Source organism: Somniosus microcephalus, chromosome 7 (assembly GCF_052327205.1).
Source record: "Somniosus microcephalus isolate GS21.2 chromosome 7, FLI_Smic_1.0, whole genome shotgun sequence".
Classification (NCBI taxonomy): domain Eukaryota; kingdom Metazoa; phylum Chordata; class Chondrichthyes; order Squaliformes; family Somniosidae; genus Somniosus; species Somniosus microcephalus.
In genome coordinates, this window is record NC_140993.1 from 238,608,635 (window position 1) to 238,631,864 (window position 23,230).

Here is a 23,230-nt window from a genome sequence, read left to right on the forward strand (position 1 = left end):
ATGTAATTGCATTGGAGAGGGTGCAGAGGAGATTCACCAGGATGTTACCTGGGCTGGAGCGCTTCAGCTATGAAGAGAGACTGGACAGGCTGGGGTTGTTTTCCTTAGAGCAGAGAAGGCTGAGGGGGGACCTGATTGAGGTGTACAAAATTATGAGGGGCATAGATAGGGTTGATAGAAAGGAACTTTTCCCTTAGTAGAGGGGTCAATAACCAGGGGGCATAGTTTCAAGATAAGGGGCAGGAGGTTTAGAGGGAAAACTTTTTCACCCAGAGGGTGGTTGGAATCTGGAACTCACTGCCTGAAAGGGTGGTAGAGGCAGGAACCCTCACAACATTCAAGAAGCATTTAGATGAGCACTTGAAACACCATAGCATACAAGGCTATGGACCAAGTGCTGGAATATGGGAATAGAATAGACAGGGCTTGATGGCCGGCGTGGACACGATGGGTCGAAGGGCCTCTTTCTGTGCTGTATAACTCTATGACAGCTGCAGAAGTGGTGTGAAGGATCCAATGGTGCACTGGTGAGTTTCAGAGGTAAGGAAATGTTGGGAAAATCATTTTTAATGCATTTACACTTTTCTGTAGGTAACAAGTTTTGAATTGGCTGTCTAGTCCCACCTCATTGGGAGAATCTCTCTCACTAGTGACAGGTCGCTTCTGTAACCTCACCTGCAACTGCCATCTGTTGTAGCCTATGGAGGGAGTAATTGGAGAATCTGGGCGCAAGAGCTCACCTGTGAACAGTCATTGTCAGTGTTTACATAGAAGATAGGAGCAGGAGTAGGCCATTCGGCCCCTCGAGCCTGCTCCGCCATTCAATGCGATCATGGCTGATCATCCAAATTCAGTACCCGGTCCCTGCTTTCTCCCCATACCCTTGATCCCTTTAGCCTTAAGAAATATATCCAACTCCTTCTTGAATATATTTAATGTATTGGCCTCTACTGCCTTCTGTGGTAGAGAATTCCACAGGTTCACCACTCTCTGGGTGAAGAAATCCCTCCTCATTTCTGTCCTAAATGGCCTATCCCTTATCCTTAGACTGTGACCCCTGGTTCTGGACTCCCCCACCATCGGGAACATCCTTCCTGCATCTAGTCTGTCCTGTCCTGTCCTGTCAGAATTTTATAAGTTTCAATGAGATCCCCTCTCATTCTTCTAAGCTCCAGCTTTGCAGCACCTCAATGCACCTGTACAGGGTGTTGGTGAGACCACACCTGGAGTACTGTGTAACGTTTTGGTCTCCTTATTTAAGGAAGGATATACTTGCATTGGAGGCAGTTCAGAGAAGGTTCACTGGGTTGATTCCTGGGATGAAGGGGTTGTCTTATGAAGAAAGGTTGAGCAGGTTGGGCCTATATTCATTTAGAAGAATGAGAGGTGATCGTATTGAAACATATATTCTGAGGGGGCTGGACAGGGTAGATGCAGGGAGGATGTTTCCCCTCATGGGGGAATCTAGAACTAGGGGGCATAGTTTCAGAATAAGGGGTCGCCCATTTAAGACAGAGATGAGGAGGAATTTCTTCTCTCAGAGGGTCGTGAATCTTTGGAATTCTCTGCCCGAGAGAGCTGTGGAGGCGGAGTCACTGAATATATTCAAGGCTGAGATAGACAGATATTTGAACTACGGGGAGTCAAAGGTTATGGGGAACAGGCAGAAAAGTGGAGTTGAGGCCAAGATCAGATCAGCCATGATCTTACTGAATGGTGGAGCAGGCTCGGGGGGCTGAATGGCCTACTCCTGCTCCTATTTCTTATGTTCTTTCATGTTCTTATGAGCCAAAGGCTCACGCATTAGGCTGGTAGGAGTGCATCTCTCCCAGTGGCACAGCAACCCAACTGTAATTTCCAGGGTACTGTCAATAGGCTTCCTCCAATTAGACAGCCACTGCCTTCATTCACAAAACTAACTTACAGTTTTGAATCATTAAAAAAATTTGTTTGGAAACAGTTAATAAAATTACATCATTTAGACAGGCACACACTGCCAACCCTCCTCCTCTAACTGCGACCCTCTACGTTACAGGCTCCTTCATAACTGTGTCTGATGGTGCACTGTGATCAGGTGACAGGAAGTCTGGCTTTTGTGGGGTGGAGTGTTTTTTCTGCCTCCTTTTCTCCCACTACCCCCAAGGAACCTACAGAGTGCTCCACCTATAAGTTTAGCCCAGATACAGTGAAACACACCCACTGAGGGAGGAGCGCAAGGCAAGTGACATTTCGGAGTGGGATTCAGATTTAGGCCCTCTGGATGTCCGACACTACGGCTGCGAATTTAATTGACCTCAGATGGCGGGTTTGGAGGCGGGTCGGTTGCGAAAATCGGAAAAATTGATGGCGAGCTGCAAACCCGCCGCCATCCCGCCTCCACGCAACTTTGGCAAGTGTCGGGTCAGCCGCTCCCAAACTGACCCGACACCAAACGGCGGGAGAGGCAGTTAAGGCAGTTAACAGCTTGTTGACTGCTTGGATAATCCTATTTTAACTGCCTGTTCAGATTTTGGAGTTTTTTGAGTATGCTGCCCGCATCGGCAGCGGGTGGAGGCAGAGCAGAGTGGCAGAGCGACTACAAGAGGCCCCAGAGGCTCAGGTAGGCCTCAGTGTGGCATCGGCAACGGGTGGAGGCGGAGCAGCGCGGCAGAGCGACTACAAGAGGCCCCAGAGGCTCAGGTAGGCCTCAGTGCGGCATCGGCAGCGGGTGGAAGCGGAGCAGCGTGGCAGAGTGACTACAAGAGGCCCCAAAGGCTCAGGTAGGCCTCAGTGCGGCATCGGCAGCGGGTGGAGGCGGAGCAGCGCAGCAGAGCGACTACAAGAGGCCCCAGAGGCTCAGGTAGGCCTCAGTGCGGCATCGGCAGCGGGTGGAGGCGGAGCAGAGCGGCAGAGCGACTACAAGAGACCCCAGAGGCTCAGGTAGGCCCCACCAATCTCCAATCTCAGGCAAGGAGAGAGGTAAAAAGTATTCAAGGTGTGACGTCACCACAAAACAGGTAGGTAATTGGTTGGAGTATTTCTCTCGTTTTAAAACTTTAATCTGTGGTTTATAGTTTTTAAGGTTGCTGTGGTGTACCAAGGACTTTCTGGTGCAGAGTGACTGTTGGTAAACCATTTAACTGGTGTAACTAGAGGGATTGATTTAATTTTAATCCAATTAATTAAAGGGGATACTAGCATCTAAAATCGGGCAGAGGGTGTCCATAACTAACAATAAAAAATTTAATTAATTACATAGAATGGAGCAGGTGATGTGTTACTGTTGCGAGATGTGGGAGCCGGTGAACCCCATTGAGGCTCACGGTGATTACGTCTGTGACAAGTGTCTGCTGCTACAGGAACTCCAGCGCCGTGTTGATGAGCTGGAGTCTGAGCTTCAGACACTGCGACACATCAGGGAGGGGGAGAAGTACCTGGACTCTGTGTATCAGGAGGTGGTCACACCTATGAAGTTAAGTAATTCAGATGTAGCCCATGGTCAAGGACAGGATGGTGTGACTACGAGTGAGGCAGGTACGGGGATCCAGGAGGTAGAGCTGGAGGAGCCGCAGCCCTTGCTCTTGACCAACAGGTTCAAGGTTCTTACTCCCTGTGGGGACAGGAGCAGGGACTGCAGGGAGGATGAGCAACCTGGCCCCAGCACAGTGGAACGGGGGGCCATTCAAGAGGGGGGAGTAAATAGAAATGTTGTAGTGGTAGGGGATAGTATTATTAGGGGGATAGATAGAGTTCTCTGCAGCCGAGAGTGAGAGTCCCGAAGGCTGTGTTGCCTACCCGGTGCCAGGGTTAAGGACATCTCCTCTGGGCTGGAAAGAAACTTGCAGTGGGAGGGGGTGGATCCAGTTGTCGTGGTCCATGTTGGTACAAACGATGTAGATAGGACTAGGAAGCCGCTTCTGTTAAAGGAGTATGAGCAGCTAGGGGTCAAATTAAAAAACAGAACCTCAAGGGTAATAATCTCTGGATTATTACCTGAGCCACGAGCGAATTTGGCTAGGACAAATAAAATTAGAGAGTTAAATGCGTGGCTCAAAGACTGGTGTGGGAGAAATGGGTTTTGCTTCCTGGGACACTGGCACCAGTACTGGGGCAGGAGGGAGCTGTTCCGTTGGGACTGGCTTCACTTGGCCAGTGCTGGGACTAGAGTCCTGGCGGATCATATAACTAGGGCTGTAGAGAGGGCTTTAAACTAACTAGTGGGGGGGAGGTTCCTAGAGAGCAAATAATAAAAATGACAACAGAGAAGGTCATAGACTTAGGTAGCAGTGGGGAAATTAAAAACCAGAGCATGTCAGGAAGGGGCAGAAGGTATGGAGTAAAAGGTAAAGTAAAAAAAAGGGCAAAAGCAGGAACTAAGTGTCACAAAACATATTTGAAAGTTCTCTATCTGAATGCACGTAGCATTTGTAACAAAATAGACGAGTTAATGGCACAAATAACTACATATGGGTATGATCTTGTGGCCATTACAGAAACATGGCTGCAGGGTGACAATGCCTGGGAATTAAACATACCAGGTTATTTAACGATCAGGAAGGACAGGCAGGAAGGAAGTGGAGGTGGGGTGGCTATGTTAATAAAGGAAGGAATCAGTGTAATACAGAGAAATGATATTGGGTCAAAAGATCAGGATAATGAAACAGTTTGGGTGGAGGTAAGGAATAATAAGGGGAAAAAAACATTAGTGGGCGTAGTCTATAGGCCTCCGAACAGTTGCAACTCTGTTGGACGGAGTATCAATCAGGAAATAGTTGAGGCTTGTAATAAGGGAGCATCTATAATTATGGGGGATTTTAACTATCATATTAATTGGACAAATCAAATTGGGCAGGGCTGCCTTGAGGATGAGTTCATTGAGTGTATTAGGGATGGGTTTCTTGAGCAGTATGTAACTGAACCGACCAGGGGGCAAGCAACCTTAGATCTGGTCCTGTGTAACGAGACAGGATTAATTAAAAATGTCCTAGTAAAGGATCCCCTTGGAATGAGTGACCATAACATGGTTGAATTCCATATTCAATTAGAGGGTGAGAAGGTTGGATCTCAAACAAGCATGCTAAGCTTGAATAAAGGAGACTATGAAGGTATGAGAGCGGAATTGAGTAGAGTGGATTGGGAAAATAGATTAAAGGGTAAGACGATACATGATCAGTGGTGTACATTTAAGGAGTTATTTTACAACTTCCAAAAAATATATATTCCACTGAAACGAAAAGGGTGTAAAAGAAAAGACAGCCATCCGTGACTAAGTAAAGAAATTAAGGATAGTATTCGACTAAAAACAAGGGCATATAAGGTAGCCAAATCTAGTGGGAGGATAGAGGATTGGGAAAACTTTAAAAGACAGCAAAAAATAACAAAAAGATTGATTAAGAAAGGGAAGATAGATTATGAAAGTAAATTAGCAAAAAATATAAAAACAGATAGTAAGAGTTTTTATAGTTATATAAAAAGAAAAAGGGTGGCTAAAGTAAATGTTGGTCCCTTAGAGGATGAGACCGGGAAATTAATGGTGGGAAATATGGAGATGGCAAAAACACTGAATGAATATTTTGTATCAGTCTTTACAGTAGAAGGCACTAAGAGTATCCCAGCACTGGACAAACAGGGGGCTATAGGGGGGGAGGAGCTAAACACGATCAAAATCACTAAGGAAGTGGTACTCGGTAAAATAATGGGACTCAAGGTGGATAAATCACCTGGACCTGATGGCTTACATCCTAGGGTCTTGAGGGAAGTGGCGGTAGGGATTGTGGATGCATTGGTAATAATTTTCCAAAACTCCCTGGACTCAGCAAAGGTCCCGGCAGACTGGAAAACTGCTAATGTAACACCCTTATTTAAAAAGGGCAGTAGACAGAAGGCTGGAAACTATAGACCGGTTAGCCTAACATCTGTGGTAGGTAAAATTTTGGAGTCCATTATTAAGGAGACAGTAACAGGACATTTGGATAATCATAATTTAATAGGACAAAGTCAGCATGGTTTTATGAAGGGGAAGTCATGTTTGACAAATTTGCTGGAGTTCTTTGAGGAAGTAACATATAGGGTGGATAAAGGGGAACCAGTGGACGTAGTGTATTTAGACTTCCAAAAGGCATTTGACAAGGTGCCACACAAAAGATTATTGCTTAAGATAAAAAAATCACGGGATTGGGGGTAATATTCTGGCATGGATAGAGGATTGGCTATCTAACAGAAGGCAGAGAGTTGGGATAAATGGTTCGTTCTCAGACTGGCAATCAGTAACTAGTGGTGTTCCGCAGGGGTCAGTGCTGGGTCCCCAACTCTTTACAATCTATATTAACGATTTGGAGGAGAGGACCGAGTGTAACATATCAAACTTTGCAGATGATACTAAGATGGGAGGGAAAGTAGTGAGTGAGGAGGACATAAAAAACCTGCAAGGGGGCATAGACAGGCTAAGTAAGTGGGCAGAGATTTGGCAGATGGAATACAATACTGGAAAGTGTGAGGTTATGCACTTTGGCAGGAAAAATCGTAGAGCAAGTTATTATCTTAATGGCAAGAAACTGGAAAGTACTGAAGCACAAAGGGATCTGGGGGTCCTGGTGCACGAAACTCAAAAGGTTAGTATGCAGGTGCAGCAAGTGATTAAGAAGGCCAATGGAATGTTGGCTTTCATTGCTAGGGGGATAGAATATAAAAATAGGGAGGTATTGCTTCAGTTGTACAAGGTATTGGTGAGACCGCACCTGGAATACTGCATACAGTTTTGGTGTCCATACTTAAGAAAAGACATACTTGCTCTCGAGTCAGTACAAAGAAGGTTCACTCGGTTAATCCTGGGGATGAGGGGATGGACATATGAGGAGAGGTTGAGTAGATTGGGACTCTACTCATTGGAGTTCAGAAGAATGAGAGGCGATCTTATTGAAACATATAAGATTGTGAAGGGGTTGGATCGGGTGGATGCGGGGAGGATGTTCCCGATGATGGGTGAAACTAGAACTAGGGGGCATAGTCTTAGAATAAGGGGCTGCTCTTTCAAAACTGAGATGAGGAGGAACTACTTCACTCAGAGGGTGGTAGGTCCATGGAATATGCTGCCCCAAAAAGCTGTAGAAGCTACATCATTACATAAATTTAAAACAGAAATAGACAGTTTCCTAGAAGTAAAGGGAATAAAGGGTTATGGGGAGCGGGCAGGAATTTGGACAAGTCTAGGTTCGGATCGGTCATGGCCCTGTGTGTAGCGGAGCTGGCCCAGGGGCCGTGTAGCCTGATCCTGCTCCTATTTCGTGTGTCTAATTCTGTTAGATTCAGGAGATGGTTCTGTGATAGTGGATTGGCGGTTAGGATCAGATCAGCCATGATCTTATTGAATGGCGGAGCAGGCTCGAGGAGCCGATTGGCCTACTCCTGCTCCTATTGCTTATGTTCTTATGTTCTTCATAACAACACGCCAGGTGAATCGAGCGGGGTTGAGCGAGGACCTGAATTTTTGCCAGCAGCACGAGCAGCTTAAAAGCGGTCCTGCAATCTCTCATTCTTTCACATGCCATAACTTAGTGCTTTGAGGTTTGGGAGACATTTTGCAGCTCAACTAATCTTGTGAGTGTTGAGGCTGAAATCCATCTGCTGTGTGACCTCCTTGGAATACCCTCTGGCCACTTTGTCTGAGAGCAAACAACCTCCATCCCTCGACTGAGATATATACCAGCGGGATGGGAACCTTTTATATCCTCTCATCCTGGTCGTCGGATTCGGAGGAACAGCAGCCGCGGCAGCAGCGCAACCAGGCACAGCAGGAGCGCCAACCTTCTCCTCACCCACCTGATGCTGCACAGAGCGTCAACGCGGGCCTACACCTCACCGCAGGAGATACTCCCAACACAGGCTTTGCAGGCAGAGGATGAGCTTCCTCAACATGAGTGAGCAGCAGTGCCAAAGGAGGCCGAGACTTCCGTGAGACGTAGTCGCTGACATCTGTGCAATGCTGCACCAACACCTGGAGCCTAGAGGAGCATTTGGACACTCCTTACCAGTGGCTGTCAAAGTCACCACCGCACTCAACTTCTTTGCTTCAAGCTCCTTCCAGGGATCAGCTGCAGACATCAGCGGCATCTCCCAGACGGCCACACACGCCTGCATCACGCAGACTACTGATGCCCTCATTGTAAAGGTGCACAATTATATCCACTTCTCCACGGATGAAGCAAGTGTAACTGCGCATGCGGTTGGTTTTGCAAATATGCCAGGCTTCCCAAGGGTGCAGGGTGTCGTAGACTGCACACATGTGGCCATTAGGACACTCCATCATAACCCAACTGTTTTTGTCAACCGCAAGGGATTCCACTCCCTTAATGTCTAGCTGGTGTGTAACCACAGGAACATCATCATGCATGTTTGCACAAAGTACCCTAGCAGTTACCATGACTCCTTCATCCTGCGGCAGTCTACTGTGCCTCAGCTGTTCAATCCGACAACCCAACTTTCGGACAAGGGCTATCCCCTAAAAAAGTGGCTCATGACACCGATGAGGAAGCGATCAAACGAGGCTGAGGAGCTCTACAATGTGAGCCACATTTCCACCAGAAGCATCATAAAGCAAACCATCGGCTTGGACAAAATGCAATTCCGATGCCTCGACAGATCTGGTGGAGCCCTGCAGTATGCACCAGCCAGGGTGTCCAGAATCATCGTCATCTGCTGTGCCCTGCACAACATCACACAGCAGCGTGGCTTAGCGCTGCCTGAGGAACAAGTGGCTCAGTGCAGAGCATCCTTGGAAGAAAGGGGGGAGGCAGAGGATGAGGTGGAGGCAGAGGATGAGGAGGGAGAGGCACACCTTGCAGGGCCGGATATGGCCAATTCAGCAGCACTCGACCACATTGCTGGCCGTCAGGCTTCAACTCCTGCTTCAACCACAGGTGGCTGGCATACAGCTATGAATGTGTGGTCAACCTTCTTAACATGCCATACATCATCTTTCCAATAAACGGTGCTTTCCTATCATTCTCAGCACCATCATTACAAATGCAAGTCGCCCTGAGCCCTCAATGTGCAACTTCCATTTCCCAGAACACATAGGCCAGAACTTCAACTGCTTGCCATCACTTTTGTTTAGTCACATCACAAAAGGATGACAATCGAAAATATACAACAGAACAAAACACCCAAGTGACTACCCTTGTGACTATTTCTGAGTTAGCTTCCTCTTGTGCATGCTTCTACATGGTGCTTCCCCTGTGGCTTCAGCAGAGGTAGAGGCACCTTGCTCACTTTGATGCTGTGCCTGCTTAGATGCCTCTGGCAGGCGTCCTCTGGGTTTGGGAGCCTGGGAGGACTCCTCCACAGTCTGCTCTTCCTGCAGCTGTGCAGGGGCTGAGACAGCCATCTCAGTTGGGTGAGGAATCTGGGGCTCTGACTGAGGGCTCTGCAGTGGCATGGTCGTGTGAGCACTTGGAGAGGAGCCCACACTTCCTTGTTGTCTGCCACCAACATCCCTCTCATGGGTCACCCGCACTTCAGTGCTAGCAAGTGGCTGGACAGCACCTTGCTGCACATCAGTGGGGCCATGAGGACCCGTCTCTGTACTGACAATCCTCATAACGGGGACGTCCATGTACCTCTGGTGTCTCTCCTCAATAGATGCCCATCTATCTTCCATAGCAGACCATCTATTTAGAAGAGTCACCATGTTCTCCTGAGTCTGGCGACTCATGTCTCCATGGAAGTTGCCACCCTCTCCACAGCAGCACGTTCGTGCACCATTGCTTCCACAAAGGCAGTGCTCATGTTCGAGATGGACTCCTCCATTCTCTGCACACTCGCAGTTACCCTGGATACAAACCCTGTCAGAGACTCCAGCACTTGTTCCTGGAGTTCCAGCACCGCTCTCTTTCTGGATGTCCCCAGAGGCACAGCGTCTACATGCAGCTGAGCAGAGCTAGGCGCGTCCTGCGACGAGGACACTCCACTGCTGTTGCTGTCTCCACCATTTGCTGATGCTCACTTGTGAGCTGTGATACACCAGGTGGCAACACTACTCTAACTCGCGAGGGCCCCACCGAGGTGTGCGTTGCTGCGCTGGTGCTGGGTGTGCTGAGTCATGGTGACGCTGCTCCCTCAGAGGCTGCAGGTTCCTCTGAGGAGTCGTCCGGCTCTTCCTCCTGGACAGTGGGGAGGGGGGCTCTCGATGGTCCTGTGGGAGAGTAAAGGCATGAGTTAGAGATCTGATTTTTAGGTAGCAGACACGTCCTTTTCTGCAGATGATACAAAGTGAATTTCTGTGAACATCATGTGCCATTGCAGTCAATCATGAAATCTAAATGCGAGGGTTGAAAATCTATTCCGTCACCAGCTTCATCTAGTGCGCCCGTCTCTCCATCCCCCACTTCCAGATCCTTGCCACCTCCCACGATCTCGTGCGCAGCTTCCTCAGCACTTTTCAATGTCGCCAGGGATGGTGGGCCTCCTCTTGTCTTTGCGCTCCCTCTTATTGTGGGCTATCTTTTCCTGCAAGGAGGGACACAAGTGGAGTTTCAGCGAGGGTGATGGAGTGACTGTGAAGAATCCATAACATAGAAGCTTAGAGGGAGACCAAGATGGAGTGAGGTGCCAAGAGGAAGCTGCCTCCCTGTGCGTTGTTAGTTGTTATTGCATAACAGTGATAGCGAGTGTGAGGGGTGCATAGTAGGTTGGTGAAGTGATCCAGTACAGAGACAGGGAAGGATAGGTAAGGGTGCAAGGGAAGTAAGGGTAAGGTGGGATGTGAAGGAGCAGGCTTACAAAGCAGAGTGCTGGTGACGAGAAGAGAAGGGAAGCAGATTGAAGGTAAGTGTGATGTGATACTCACTTTTGATGATCGCAGAAGATCATTAAACCGTTTCCGGCACTGGACCCAGGTGTGTGAACATATGGACCTTGCGCTGACCTCCTCAGCAATGAGCAGTCAGGTTGCCTTTGTTTGTTGAGGAGGCTTCCTCCGGCCATCGGAAGGGAACAGAATCTCCCTGCACCCTCTTACTCCCTCCACAAGAGCTTGGAGGGAGCCCTCGTTAAACCTTGGAGCAGCCTTGGCTTTGGCAGCACCTATTGTAGCCTGGGCCCATTCGAACACAAGCAGAAAGGAGAAATGTAAGGCTGAGGCTGCATGGGCCCCTTAAAAACAACTGCAGCAATGACGTCATCAGAGGCAACTAACAGACCCGATCCCACTCATTGGACCGGGCAGCGCACATGACGGGACTTAATAGTCCATTTAAATTAAAATCTCAATTCGGGAGCAGCTGAAACCGGCAGTGGTACCGGAACCTGCCCACCAGGCAACCTGACTCCAACCCACCTCCTCTATTAAATTTGCGGCCTACATGGAGGAGATTTGAACTCAAAAGATAATTTTATAAAAATGGACACAACTTCATTCTGTTACAGACTTGAGGAGTGGGTGGATCATGCCTACTGCCTGCCCGTTCTTACTGGAGTGAAGCCGAGCCTTTTCTACATTCAGCTGCAGTTTGCCAGTTCCAGGACGACAGGAAGTTGGCCAGCTCCAACACTGAGATGGCCAACAGGCAGAACCAGAGGGGGTGGGGATGCGATTCTGGGGGTGTCTTCGGATGGAACAGCAGCGTCCTGAAGTTTTATTTGTGGGCCCAAAGGAGCACTCTTGCTCCTCCTGGCCCCACCAAAAAAAACAACATTTTCTGGGCCACTTTGTGAGCAGCCTCCATCAGTCCCTTTTAAGAACTCCTGGTTAGACTGCTCACCACTCTGTACAAATGGGCACATCTTGCATGGCACATGCGCTGCCCATTTGTGCCTCAAAATTGCAACTGGGGCCCTGTGTATGTCATCGGACTCCGATTTGTATATTACAACTGCCCTCCCGCCTGAAACAGTTGGACATCCTTGCTGCCAATCTCAGGACCCTACGCAAGATGGCAAAAACACCCTTTTCAAGCCGCTACTGCCCCTGCCCGTGACCTAGAGCAGCTTTTGGGCATAGAGCATGATTACTGTCCACGCATGCTCATTTGCTGCAAGAGGAGGACTCTGTTTCCATCATAGTCTCACACGTCTGAAATTATTGGGTGGCTTTTTATGTAGATTTGTATCTGAGGATAATAGTAATATGTTTGAACACAAAGGGATGGATCTTGATTCATTTTTTAGGGGCTTTTTACAATGCTTCCACAAGTTTAACTTTATGTCAACATTTTCGTGAAAGAAAAAGAAAGACTTACAGCTTTATATAGCACCTTTCACGACCACCGGACGTCTCAAAGCGCTTTACAGCCAATGAAGTACTACTGGAGTGTAGTCACTGTTGTAATGCTGGCGGAGTTGTGTTTTTTATGGTTTGGTATTTTCTTTGTCATTTTTATAGGTGGTCTGATTGTAGAAGAGTGAAAACAGAAGTGTGATACCTGATGACGTAATTACACCGGATGACAGACTCACAACAAAGTGGTGTCACAAGACTATTATAATACTGCTCTCATCAAATCTCACCTTGAATACTGTGTCCAGTTCTAGTTGCTGAGATACAAGGGAGACATTCAGGCAGTGGAGACGGTGCAGCGAACACACCCAGACCCCAGAACATCGACAGTCTATTATTCTAGGATTCAACGACCCCCATCCCCAATACTCACACACTTCTCCACCCTGCCCACTGCTCCCAGATCCGTGAATCACCTTCCTAATACTATTAAATGACATCACCCCTTCCCCCAGTACTTTTACACATCTGCTACCAACCTGCGACATGGAATATCTTCCCTACCATCTTCCTGTGGATCCTAGATTTTAAGATAAGGGTAAGACAAAAAATTAAATATATAGCTGAAAAAAATATAAGATTTATCAAGGACACTGGTTTACAATTTACACAAACACTTGGGTATAATCATGTAAAATACCACTAGCAATCCCATAACATTTTGTGTGGAATATATTTCATTTGTTTAATCAACATAAATCAGTGGCCCTGGTAATATATAGAGCTGTAATTTCCTCCAGCTAAACATTGGGAAGAAAGTCCGTATCCTTGTCCTTCTTGGGCTGAACCAGACTGTTTGCCAGCTCAACATCCTGTTTGACCCCTAGCTGAGATTTTGATTCCATATCCTCTCCATCACAAAGACTTGTCTTCGCTCATACCAGAGCCCACCTACCACTGAAACCCTCAGAGAGGCCTTTTCCATCTCCAGATTTGATTAGTCCCGTTTGGTCTTTCACCCCCGTAAATTTCAGCTCATCCAAAACTCTGTTGCCCATATCTTATCCGCACCAAGTCCAACTTGTCCATCCCACCTGTCCTCACTAACTTACATTAGCTCCTGCTGCCCATTGCCACAAATTTAAAATTTGCATCCTTGTGTTTAAATTCCTCCATGGCCTCACCCCTCCCCATCTGTGACTCTGACCTCTTGTGCCACCCTCCCTCCCATTGCCCCACCATTGGCAGCTGTGTCTTCAATTGCCTGAAATTCAGAAATCCCTCTCTAAAATCCTCTGCATCGCTACCTCCTTTAAGAGCCTACTTAGAACCCACCTTTTTGACCAGGCTTTTGGTCATGCCTCCTAATATTTCCTTCTTTGGCTCAAAATCCATCCTAACAGCACTCCCCATTGAAATTCGACAGCAACTTCTGGCGATCACATATACACAGTTAAATGCAGAAATTCAGAAGTTGCTGTACAAGATGCGATGAGAAAATGGCATCCCGCCATCTGACTCCCCATTCAAATACACTGAACGGTGTGAAGTTGTTGTACTTACCTCATAGATATTAACTAAACTCGCCAGAAAAAGTTTGGCTTTGTCCATTCCAGTGTTCCCTATTAAAGGCATTAATTACTACCAAACCTCTCTGGCCCTGAAAATGAACTCTTACAAGTGTGGAGTCTCATTCCTTCAGATTTTAATTATTGTTTGAGATTTTTTAAATGTAATTAAAAAAAACTCTTTATCTGTCTCTCTTATCTCATTCTCTCTGAATCCAATCTTTCTTTCCCTCTCTTTATTTTGCCTTCTGTGCCAGATTTGACATTGAATTCACTATTCTAATGGACACTTCCTTGTTTAGACTCTGCACTGTTCATGAACAATTCTTCAATCTGATTGGTTAAGGAGATACGCAAGAACATGAGAATTAGGAGCAGGAGTAGGCCACTTGGCCCCGCGAGCCTGCTCCGCCATTCAATAAGATCATGGCTGATCTTCGACCTCAACTCCATTTTCCCGCCCTATCTCCATATCCCTCGATTCCCCATGACTCCAAAAATCTATCTCTCAACCTTGAATATACACAGTTGCTTGCCCTGTTCACATAGGTCCCAGATGCTCTGTAGAGGATGCTGCGCTTATTGTCTCTCTAATTTACAGTAAGTTTCAGTGCAAAACCCCATAGAAAGTTTATGGACAAATGCAAGAGTAACACTGAGAGCAAAATCCAGCCCATTGTATCATCCAATTCACCATGAGCAACAGCACAAGAGATCTGCTAGTAATGTCACCCTTTTCCATCACGCTTCTTAGTCACTCTTAATCACAGATACATTTATTCTTACTGTGGCAAATTTATTTTACCACACTTGTTTGGGCCACACGCTTGACAGCAGCCCTGATTTCTGCTTCCTCAAATGCTGCAGGAAACTAGGCCGAAGTGGAAACATGAAAATCAATTGAACAGTTCCAAGCCAAGTGTAAATGCAGGATTGCTTAAACTTTTAAAAAACACTTTCATTTATATAGCGCCTTTCATGTCCACCGGATGTCCCAAAGCGCTTTACAGCCAATGAAGTACTTTTGAACTGTAGTCATTGTTGCAATGTAGGAAATGCGGCAGCCAATTTGCGCACAGCAAGCTCCCACAAACAGCAATGTGATAATGACATGATAATCTGTTTTTGTTATGCTAATTGAGGAATAAATATTGGCCAGGACACTGGGGATAACTCCCCAGCTCTTCTTCGGAATAGTGCCATGGGAACTTTTACGTCCACCTGAGAGAGCTTAACGTCTCATCCGAAAGACGGCACCTCCGATAGTGCAGCACTCCCTCAGCACTGCACTGGAGTGTCAGCCTAGATTTTGTTTCTGGAGTGGGACTTGAACCCACAACCTTCTGACTCAGAGTCGAGAGTGCGACCAACTGAGCCACTGGCTGCTTTCCACCTTTTGACAAGAGGTCATCAACCTGAAACGTTAACCCTACCTTCCTCTCCACAGATGCTATCTGACCTGCTGTATTTCCAGCATCTTTTTTATTTCAGATTTCCAGCATCCACAGTATTTTGCTTTTTAATTGTACACCTTCTACTTTGTGCTCTTTCTTATAGATGCAAAACAATCTTAAAATGTTGTGTTTCAGCACTCTACAAGAACAAATGGGATCCACAATGTATAGAACTGCTTAACTGAGCTGCCAATCAAACAAACCCAAGGTTCTGATCTGCAACTTAACCTTTGGGTGAACACATAATTCATTTCAAGAATACAGAACATACTGCATCTTCCAGAGACACACGCTTATCACAAGATCACAAGAAACCCCACAGTGCAGATAGAGGCCATTTCGGCCCATCGAGCCTACACCGACACATATCCCACCCGATCCCCGTAACCCCTACACCAACACCAACACATATCCCACTCTATCCCCGCGTATTTAATCCCCCTAACACTAAGGGTCAATTTATCATAGCCAGCTTATATTCTATTTTACATGGTATAATGTTCCTGTCCTTATAAAACCAACACATCCTCTTACAGGAAGACTTACTAATATAAATTTTAAATATTTGTCTTTCAAAAAAATGTCAATGCGTTTTCTTTTTCTGACAATTTTTTTTCTATCTTTACCCCATTAAAAAAATACTGCGATTTATTCAAATTTCTGAGAACTTTGCAGATATGTTTAACTCCTGAGAGATTTTGTGATTTAGTTTATTTCTGTAGAATCTTTTATATTGAGATTTTTCAATTTCCTTCAATTGTAAGATTAATCTCTTTCTAAAATCATTTTTGATCCCCGGAAAGTCAATGGCATCCAAAGGGCTTGTTTCAGTTTTCCCTGGGTAGTTGTGATTCTTCCGACTTTAACAATTTTGTACGTTGCTTTACCTGAAACGTGAGCGCGTGGGTTGGCCTACCCATGATTTTATTAAATCAAGAAGGCAAATGGTTTGATTCATACTTTGTCCACAATTGGTTTGCGACAACAAAGTGAATTTATATATTGAATTAATTCACTTTCCAATTTTTTTTCTTCTAAATTTGTGATAATTTTTTTTCTAGCTATCACTCTTTGTAATTACTCCAGAATCAGATTTTTGTTTTTCTACAGATCCCTGGAAATGTAAGTTTAGTAATGAACTAGCTTTCAGTCACCCCGATAACATAACCTTTGATTTTGCGCTAGTTTTCTTTTTGGATTCCGAAGCTATTTGATATTTCTGTTTTTGGAACTGAATCTTATTTTCTCTAATTACCCCATGTTTTAAACACAGCACATTCAGATAGAATATCCCAGTTTTAAAATATGTATTTTGAATTCTGGGAATTTCCCATGTTTTTGTGTTTGATTAAACTGAAAGTTGCATGGAGAATTTTGGAAATTATATATAATTATCCATAAAGAAAAAAACTTGCATTTATATAGCACCTTTCACGACCACTGGATGTCCCAAAGCACTTTACAGCCAATGAAGTACTTTTGGCGTGGTCACTGTGGTAATGTGGGAAACACAGCAGCCAATTTGCGCACAGCAAGCTTCCACATACTGCAATTTTATAATGACCAGATAATCTCTTTTTGTTACATTGATTGAGGGATAAATATTGGCCAGGACACCAGGAATACCTCCCCTGCTCTTCTTCTAAATAGTGCCATGGGATCTTTTACGTCCACTTGAGAGTGCAGACAGGCCTCAGTTTAACATCTCATCCAAAAGACGGCACCTCTGACAGTGCAGCACTCTCTCAGCACTGCACTGGATTGTCAGCCTAGATTTATATGTTCAAGTTTCTGGAGTGGGACTTGAACCCACAACCTTCTGACTCAGAGCCAAGTGTGCCAACCACTGAACCACAGCTGACACTCTGTGATACATTAGACTATTTCCTGTTTTTATTTATAACAATTACAATTTTGTATATTACTTTCACATTTTGGGGATTTCTTTTCAGTTTGATTTTAGCATAAAAGAATGTTAGCTAAATAGATGAAGGTCATCACCGGTGTGATCCCTGAATCTAAATTAGGTTGATCTCTTCAATTCTAAAAATTAGATTTTCCTAATTTTTTTTGCCAAGACTTGTATCACATTTCTGGACTTCAAAAAATGTGAAGGATTTTGGGTAGAATTTTATGTAATTGAGTAAGTGAAATAATATACAAAACCCATTGGCTGCAGACATTGACGATTTGTATTAAAGCCAGATGGGCCAGTTTGCATCTGGTTATCTAGGCCCAATAATCAGGATAGCACCCTACCCCACCCCATATATATTTTGAGTACAACAGATGTTGTTTTCTTTAAACTAACAACCTAAGGGATTAAGGAGATATTGCTGGTTTTTATTGGTAAGCCTACTGATGAATCACAAATAGGGAGGAAGTCAATGTTGCAACCCTCTCCAGGGTGAGAACACAGGGAAAAGGAATAAAGGTACATGGTGCAGGCAGGTTCTACCAAGAGACTGAGAGGTGCAAGTTAAGGCTCTCCTGGAAGCTAAAATGCAGGTCAATTGTTGCAATGTATTCTGAAAGAAAATGTCAAAAATAAGTCAGCTAGCCCACACAAAAGTTAGGGCATGTGGTTCATTATTTTTTTTCTATTTTCCAAGGACACAAGTGAGAATTGAACTAAGTAAAACCTGCTTTGACTGTTATGCTGTACATTCATTTGCTGTGAAATAATGCAACTTAATGATTCATATCTGGCTTTGTCTCACCATATGTTCCAAACTGCCTTTAGAAAGATTGGCGAAGCGAGTGTACAGAAGACATGATATCTAGTTCAGATCACAAGAGGGTCCTATTATTACACCTGTGTTACATTATTGTATAATTATATTGAGCATACAGGTACACTCCTGAACACAAGACATGCAGGCCACCTACAGGACTGACCAGTATCACTGCTCTCAAAAGAATATCTAAGGCACACCCAAAATGTGTAACAACTTGTTTTCATAATTACCAGGAATGATTGTCTCTCTCCATTAAATTTTTCCAGTTACATTATTTAGTTGGCTGGGATTCTATATTTTTGAGCAGGAAACTTTTTAAAAATCTTTTCCTATTTTTGGAATAGACACTGTAGACTTTGAAAGCTGTTTATTCTAGAAAGTGACTGAGCTAACTTTGGGTGTCAATAACCAAGACTGTTACAAGTATTGGAGGTGTCCACTACTGCTCAGGTTATCACTCAGGTTAAGTGCCCAGTAGATTCTTGTCACAATCAAGTATTAAAGATGTCTGAGCCCTTTATGCATCTTGTATTGTCTGATTGATAATCTTACCTGAACAAGATAACCATATTGTTCATTGCATTCTTTTGAGACCACACAAACTGAAGGTAGACACACACAAAGCATCCAACAGCACATTGAGTTGCAGAGTTTATCACAACAATCTGCTTCAAATACATGCTTCAAGGCCAGCAGATTAGGTAATATGTTTCTTGGTGTATCTTGACCTTTTAAACCAAGGGAGAAAGCGTCAAGGACTTCTTGTCTGAAAATGCTTAGCTGGAATGTTATAATCAAGAGCCTTGCATCCAGTTCAAAAATACTGCTATCAACCCAAAGATCCAGAAGTAGCCAAAGTTCAGCATTATGCTTAAACTCTAGTGTACGCGAACACAATTTTTGTGAAAGTCTTGTAAAGAGATTGGGGTAGATTTTGACTTTGTGCGATAGTGTAAAACAGGTGATAGTGCATCAGTAGCCCATTTTACACCTCGCCCAATTTTTATTTCCCTTGAGGTCCTCTTTCCTCGTTATTCAGGTGGTGCACTTTTCCCCTATGCCCGCTTTGAATTCCGCAGATTCTGGCATTTAAAAATCAGGTTTAGCTAATTTACGTGTGTTGGGCAAGTGCCTTAGATTTGGCACTCTCTCTAAACAAGGGCAGGTGGTGGTGTACACAAAGCATCAATATAACACTGGTCTGGTGGCTGCTGTCACTCAGGCAAATTGCCTCCAACCACACAGTGCAGTCCTGCTGCACAAAGAATTTGAAATATAGCCATCCCAGGTAGAAAGTACTGGGTTCCACTTTACAGAACTTCATTAAACTTCAAAGGGTTTGCAGTTATAACCATGTAAACGGTTTCCGCTGAGTTTTCATAGCCTTCAGGGCAGGCATCTGTCTAGACTTACCCCCAGAAAATGATGTAGGCTTTCACTTATGTATCAGTTAAATGGGAATTGTCCAACTCTGCCTATTGGGTTGAGGAAATGTACACCCCACGGAAGGTGCTAGACCGTTATGGGTCGCCACCCCCATTTCCTGTTTAACACCCTAGAAACTGGTGCACATGGGGCATTAGTGACAAGAAAATTGGTCCCATAACATCCAAATTGAGACCGTGAAGGACAGAGCCTGCACTACTCAACTTGGAATTTTCTCAATCGAGTAAATCCAGCTCCCGTAAATACTTGGAATCTCCTAGATTATCACTGCAGAATTGTGAAGGAGAGCTAAGGTCATTGAGCACATAACACTTTAAAAAAAACTTTTTAAATTTATAAATGATGTGAACAGTAGGGCATCCAGAACACATCAGGAAATGCACTGCTCACTAACTTCAGAAAAAAGGTATACATGCCATATCCAAGTCACTTTTCAATCCAGGAAGCCAGTTAATGAGTAGTTTAAAAAAATGAGTTCAGATGTTGGTTTATGCAAAACAGTCAAATCACACTGGCCAAACTTCAATTCCAAGTAACTTTGAAGGTGTGATGCCAGTATTTCATGCTTAGGACAGCCAATACACTGTAAATGGTCAATAAATTGTGTAACACTGTACAAAAACTCTCAAATGACTACACTTCAAAAGTAATTCATGGGTTATGCAATGCTTTGCAACATCCGGTGGATGTGAACGGCACTCTATACACATACAAGTTATATTTCCCTTACATAGGTGAGTCACTAATTTCAAGAACCATGGCATCAGAAACTGCATCATATCGGGCCCTCCATCTGACAATGACTACCTGTGTGGGAGTGTTTTGGGCCAGCTAGCATTTAATTCTAAAAAAAATTAAAGAACCTTGTCTGATTTGGGCATACAAAGTCAACAAAATTGTCAGCAACCGAGTGGCTGCCTTCCTCTCCTAGCTTCTACAACAATACCTCAGCAACTTTTTTTCTCCTGAAAGGCTACAATACCACTGCTGGACAACACCACTCAAGAATAAGTTGACTAGATGGAGAGTTCATGAGATTGGACTTTTATCACTGTTCACAGTGTCTACCTACAACATTCTGCATTATTGCAAAATCTTGAGCAGAAAGAATGAGTCCACTACCAATGCCAAATCTACAGATCTTTATTAATTAGGGCGGTGGCGGCTTTCCCGGTCTTTACATCTTCATAAGAACATAAGAAATAGGGGGAGTAGGCCATTTGGCCCCTCGAGCCTGCTTCGTCATTTAATGAGATCATGGCTGATCTGATCTGATCTTGGGCTCAACTCAGTTTCCCTGCCCACTCCCCATAACCCTTCACTCCCTTATTGTTCAAAAATCTATCTCCACCTTAAATATATTCAATGACCCAGCCTCCACAGCTCTCTGGGGCAGAGAATTCCACAGATTTACAACCCTCAGAAGAAATTCCTCCTTATCTCAGTTTTAAATGGGTGACACTTTATTCTGAAACCATGCTCCCTTGTTCTAGATACCCCCATGAGGGGAAACATCATCTCTGCATCTGCCTTGTCGAGCCCCCTCAGTATCTTATATATGCTCAACAGTTCTATTGTGAAGCTGCCACAAAAACTTCAAATAGACCCACATATATATTCTTCAGGCAGCAAAAGATAAAACTGAAAACACTACAAAACAAAAAAAAGGTCTTCCTTAATTTGCATCTTGTTCATGGCAATGAATTCATTATTGAGAAAAAGGCTTGCATAACCCATTTATAGCACCTAACCCTTCTCAAACATCCCATTGTACTTCATACACAATGACATACTCTGAAGTAGAATGACTTCCAGGCAAGTATGACATGATCCCATAAAGCGCAAGTGGATACTTGACTAGTTTACATGGGAGAATGTGTGTTTGAATAGTGCTGTGGGATCTTTAACATTCATCTGAATCTCAAACAGGCAGACAGGTTTAATATTTCAAAGGGCAACATGTGACAATGCAGTACTTCCTCAATATGGCAATGAAATATCAGCCTAGATCATATAGTTCTGACGAAAGGTCATCGACCTGAAACATTAACTCTGTTTCTCTTTTCACAGATGCTGCCTGACCGGCTGAGTATCTCCAGCATTTTCTGTTTTTATATGTTTAAATCCTGGATTGAGACTTAAATTTGACTTTTGACTTAAAAACCAAGGCAAGTTGAAATGCAGAACCAAAGGTGAGGTTAGACCTTTGGGTTATTTTTAATGCTTGCTGTAAAGGATGTTATAGAGGCCTTTTAAAAAAGGAGACAGACGAAACAAAGTGCATCGTTGAACAAGAATTATTCCACATGGGATGCCTTATAGAAGACAAATACTGGGTTATGGAACACAATATTCTTTAATTGACACTTAACATAGAATGCCCAAGTCTAATATTGTCCCCAAATTAGGGAAAGCTGTAGCACATCTCTTGCACGCCTGGATAAGATACAAGACAAGGGAATCCAACAAGCAATTCCCCAGTCACCGCGACTACTTTGATGCAATCTCTCAGTCTTTGCTCCATTGATACTATGGTTGCTGCTCCTGAAAGTGTTAAAATTAAAACTCAAAACTATGAAACTCCTTACCTCCCCAAGTCTTCCCCTCCTTTTACACTTTTAAGACTTATGTTTGCATCACCCAAGCACCATTTCCCAATTTACTTCATCTTCTCGCCGAGTCTTTTCAACAGTGCTAATGTCTGCATTCAACATTGTTAATGTTGTTAATGTCATGGGGGAATCTAGAACTAGGGGGCATAGTTTCAGAATAAGGGTCACCCATTTAAAACTGAGGTAAGGAGGAACTTCTTCTGAGGATTGTAAATCTGTGGAATTCTCTGCCCCAGAGAGCTGTGGAGGCTGGGTCATTGAATATATTTAAGGTGGAGATAGATTTTTGAATAAGAGTGTGGAGGGTTATGGGGAGTGGGCAGGGAAATGGAGCTGAGCCCAAGATCAGATCAGCCATGATCTCGTTGAATGGCGAAGCAGGCTCGAGGGGCCAAATGGCCTACTCCTGCTCCTATTTCTTATGTTCTGATGAAGATGTAAAGACCGGGATAGCCGCCACCGCTCCAAGACCCCTCCAAAAAACTAAGCGCACACTCCACTAACCATTCTGAAAGCCTAGTGTTGAAAATTTATAAAACTATTCATTATGGTTTACATAAAAGTTCACTTAAATGAAAAAAAACCCACTCCAATTCCAGAGAGTTAGAGGTGGAAATAGAGGAGACTATTTCTTCGGATAGACAGAATGCAGACACTGCTTTGTGGATGAATTTAGATTGTGAAACTATGGCAATGTTGAGGCCCAATGTACAAGCTGGTTTGGCCCATCAGCATTATCGGGTGTTCATTGGTTCTTCTTAGAGTTACCAGAGTTAACAGTTGATGCTTTCCAAGTGACCACCTTTAGACCATTGGCAACTCAAACACTGTAAAAGTTGCACAAATGCACCACTGGTTGCAGTTAGATTAACTTTCAATGGACCAAGGAACCATTCTACAGGCGTACGGTTGGAGGTGAAAAAAAGCTATTGTCAATAGACAAGCTCAAGATCTACATGGTGTGATGCTCTACAAAGTAGGATCAATATGGTACCACATTTTTTTCTATTATACAAGAGCTGTATTATTTAGACTACGCAGATACAAGTAGTTTGTGTTCATATTATGTACATTACAGAAAAGGTTTGATCACTCCAATTTTGTCTCTTTTGCACACATTGGAAAGTGCATTAAATATTGCAACACTAATAAGCTGTTAGCTGTCACGAAAGTAGCTGAATAAGTTGCTATTCTAAATATGCTTATGAAGGAAGCAACAGGA